Source organism: Mirounga leonina, unplaced genomic scaffold (genome assembly GCF_011800145.1).
Source record: "Mirounga leonina isolate KUSES-001 unplaced genomic scaffold, KU_Mleo_1.0 Mir_128, whole genome shotgun sequence".
Taxonomy (NCBI): domain Eukaryota; kingdom Metazoa; phylum Chordata; class Mammalia; order Carnivora; family Phocidae; genus Mirounga; species Mirounga leonina.
In genome coordinates, this window is record NW_023270320.1 from 29760258 (window position 1) to 29764764 (window position 4507).

General features: G+C 34.8%; 1 pseudogene; it reads right to left on the minus strand.

Moving 5' to 3' along the window:
• Window positions 1-1378: 1378 nt before the first annotated feature.
• On the minus strand, window positions 1379-1505 carry LOC118010130 (annotated as a pseudogene).
• Between the last annotated feature and the right edge of the window lie 3002 nt (window positions 1506-4507).

A 4507-nucleotide genomic window follows, 5' to 3' on the forward strand; every position in this document is an offset into this window, starting at 1 on the left:
GAAAGAAAGAAAGAAAGAAAGAAAGAAAGAAAGAAAGAAAGAAAGAAAGAGAAAGAAAGAGAAAGAAAGAAAGAAAAAGAGAGAAAGAGGGAGGGAAGGAGGGAGAGAGGGGGAGGGATGGGAGGAGAGAAGGAAGGAAGGAAGAGGGAGGGAAGGAGGAAAAAAGAAGGGAAGGAGGGAGGGAAGGAGGGAGGAAGGAAAACCAATATGAATCACAGAATTTGTGAAGAGAAACAATCTACGCATTACTGGAGTTGGAGAAAGAGGACGGTGTGAGAAAAGGACAGAAAGTTAATTAAAAGAAATAATGGTTGATGATTTCTCCAATTTGGGGAATCCAACATTATCAAGCTTATAGATCACCAAAGAGATTCAATCAAAGATACATTCACCAAGACATATGAGAATAAAACTATCTAAAATAAAGGACCATGGGAGATTTTTTAAAAAGCAGCAACAGGAAAAAAAATCCTCACATAAAAGGAAACCCAATAAGGCTATAAAAGGATTTTTTTTTTTAGCAGAAACCATGTAGGCCAGGAGCAAGTAGAATGATACGTTCAACATGCTGAGAGAAAAATAAAGCTGCCAACTAAGAATACTTTACCCAAAGAAATGAAGAAGAGATTAAGACTTTCTCAGACAAAGAAAAGCTGAGGGAGGTCATCACCACTAGACCTACCTACAGAAATGCTTTCTGAAAGGAATACTTCAAGTTGAAGTGAAAAGGTGAAAATTAATAACATTAAACCATATGAAAATAGCAAACACAGCAGTAAAGGTAAGTACACAATCAAACTCAGAATACTCTAACACTGAAATATGATGGTGTGTTAATCACTTAACTCTTGTATAAAAAGGTTAAAGGACAAAAATGTTGAAAATAACAATTACCACAGTAATTTGCTAATGTATACACAATATAAAAGATGTAAATTATGACATCAAAAATATGGGAAGGTAAAGAGATTTTTTGTATGTTTTCTAAGTTAAGTTACTATTAGTTTACAATAGACTGTTATATTCATATGATGTCTTATGTAATCCTCATATACTCACAAAGCAAAACCCTACAGTAGAAAAATAAAAGATAAAGAGAAGAGAATCAAAGCATATCATTATTAAAAATCATTAATTCACAAAGGAAGGTAGCAAGAGAGAAAGAGAAGAAAAGGGAAACAAAAACAGGCAGAAAAAAACTAATAAGACAGTATTAGTAAGCCTTTAACTATCAATGATTATTTTTTTTAAGATTTTATTTATTTTGAGAGAGAGATCACAAGCAGAGGGGAAGGGCAGAGGGAGAAGCAGGTTCCCCACTGAGCAGGGAGCCTGATGCGGGACTTGATCCCTGAACCCTGGGATCGTGACCTGAGCCTAAGGCAGACACTTAACTGACTGAGCCACCCTGGTGCCCTTATCAATAATTACTTTAAATGTAAGTGAATTTAAACTGATAAGAACAGATATTACACTTGATCTTAGCCAAAAGGCCGAGAAGCCATCAAAAGGAATGAAATCTTGCCATTTGAAACGACGTGGATGGAACTGGAGGGTGTTAGGCTGAGTGAAATAAGTCAATCAGAGACAGACATGTATCATATGACCTCACTGATACGAGGAATTCTTAATCTCAGGAAACAAACTGAGGGTTGCTGGAGTGGGGGGTGGGGTGGGAGGGATGGGGTGGCTGCGTGATAGACATTGGGGAGGGTATGTGCTATGGTGAGTGCTGTGAATTGTGTAAGACTGATGAATCACAGACCTGTACCTCTGAAACAAATAATACATTATATGCTAAAAAAAAAAAAAAAAAGAAGAAGAAGATAGCAGGAAGGGAAGAATGAAGGGGGGGAAATCGGAGGGTGAGACGAACCATGAGAGAGGGTGGACTCTGAGAAACAAACTGAGAGTTCTAGAGGGGAGGAGTTGGGGGGATGTGTTAGCCTGGTGATGGGTATTAAAGAGGGCACTTACTGCATGGAGCACTGAGTGTTATAAGCAAACAATGAATCATGGAACACTACATCAAGAACTAGTGATGTAATGTATGGTGATTAACATAACAATAAAAATTTAAAAAACTGATGATGTAATGTATGGTGATTAACATAACATAATAATAAAAAAAAATTTTAAAAATGTAAGTGAATTTAATTCTCCAATCAGAAGGCATAGAATGGTTGAATGGAAAAACATATATGCAAAAACAATGAACAAGGCCCACTATATGCTGCTTATAAGAGACTAAATTTAGGGTGCCTGGGTGGCTCAGTTGGTTAAGCATCTGCCTTCAGCTCAGGCCATGATCCCAGGATCCTGGGATCGAGCCCCACATTGGGTTCCCTGCTCAGCAGAGAGCCTGCTTCTCCCTCTCCCTCTGCTGCTCCCCTTGCTTGTGCTCTCTCGTGTGGGCTCTCTCTCTCTCTCTTTCAGATAAATAAATAAAATCTTTAAAAAAGTGAGACTAAATTTAGGTTTGAGGACAAATATAGGCTCAAAGTGAAGGGATGGAAAAGGGTATTCCATGCAAATGGAAACCAACATGAAACAGACTTATGAATAGACTTATATTAAGAAAATATTTATGTCAAACAAAATAGACTTTAAGACAAACACTGTAAGTGAGACAAAAAAAGTCTTGTATAATAATAAAAGCATCAGTCCAACAAGAGGACATTTGTAACATGTCCTCTACACAACATTTGTAAATATTTATACACCCATTATAAAACCACCTAAGTATATAAGGAAATATTAATAAACCTGAAAGGAGAAACAGTAATGCAATAATATTAGGGGAATTCAATACCTCACTTTCATTAATTCATAGATCATCCAGACAGAAAATCAATAACTGTACTTTAAACAAAATGGCCTTAACAGATATATACAGTAAGTACATTCCATCCCATTGCAGTAGAGTATACATTCTTCTTGAATGCACCAGAACATTCCCCAACAAAGATTGTATGTTAGGTCACAAAACAAGTTTTATCACATTTAAGAAGACTGGAATCATACCATGTCTCTTGTCTGAGCACTTTGGTATAAAACTAGAAATTAAAAACAAGAAAAAACCTGGAATATTCACAAATATATGGAAATTAAATAAAATACTCTTAACAACCAATGGATCAGAGAAATCATAAGAAAAAAAATTTCAAAAGTCTTGAAACAAATAAAAACAGAAACACAACATACCAAATCTTATAAGACATAGAAAAAGCAGTTCTCAGGAGAAAGTTTATAGTAATAAATGTCTACACTAAGAAGAATGAAAGATCTCAAATATATAATTTACCTTTATCATCAAGGAACTAGAAAAAAAGAACTAAGCCTAATTACCAAAGGAAGAAAATAACAAAGATCACAGCAGAAGTAAATGAAACAGAGACCAGAAAACAATAGAAACAATCAGCCAAACTAATAGCTGGTATTTTGAGAAGATAAGCAAAATTGACAAACCTTTACTGAGACTAACAAAGAAAAAGAGAGAAGACTCAAATAAAAATCAGAAATGAAAGAGGATACATTACAATTGATACCACAGAAATAAAAAGGATTTTAAGAGACTACTATGATCAATTAAATGTCAATACTTTGGATAACCTAGAAGAAAATAAATAAATTCCTAAACGTACTATTTACTAACTCTGAATCATGAAGAAATAGAAAATCTGAACAGACTATTAATGAATATGGATTTTGACCCAGTAATCAAAAACCTTCAACAAAGAAAAGCCTAGGACCAGATGATTTCACTGATGAATTTAATCAAACATTTAAAGAAGACTTAATGCCTGTATATCTCAAACTCTTCCAAAATATTGAAGGGTAGGAATATTCCTACTAAACTCATTTTACAAAGTTATCATTACACTGCCACCAAAGCCAAGTAAAACATTATAAGGAAAAAACAAAAACAGAAAAACTACAGGAAAATATTCCTGATTAATATAAAAGCAAAAATTCTCAACACAATACACACAAACAAAATTCAACAGCACATTAAAAAGATCATACACCTTAATCACATGAAATTTATCCCTGTTGTGCAAGGGTGGTTCAATATACAAAATCAATAAATGTGATATACCACATTAATAGAATGAAGAATAAAAAGTATATCATTATATCTCAATAGATACAGAAAAAGCATTTGACAAAGTTTAACATCCTTTCATGATAATAAATCTCAACATTTGGGTATAGAAAGAATATACTTGGACATCTTAAAGCCACATATGATGGGACACCTGGGTGGCTCAGTTGGTTAAGCATCTGACTTTCGATTTTGGCTCAGATCATGATCTCAGGGTTGTGAGATCAAGCCCCATGCTTGAGATTCTCTGCCCCTCCCCACCCCCACCCTCTTTCCTTCTCTTAAAAAAAAAAAAAGCCACATATAACAAGGCTACAGCTAACATCAGACTCTGTAAAGTGGAAAGCTTTTTCTGTAAGATTAGGAACAAGACAAGAGTGCCCACTCTTGTTACTTTTATTC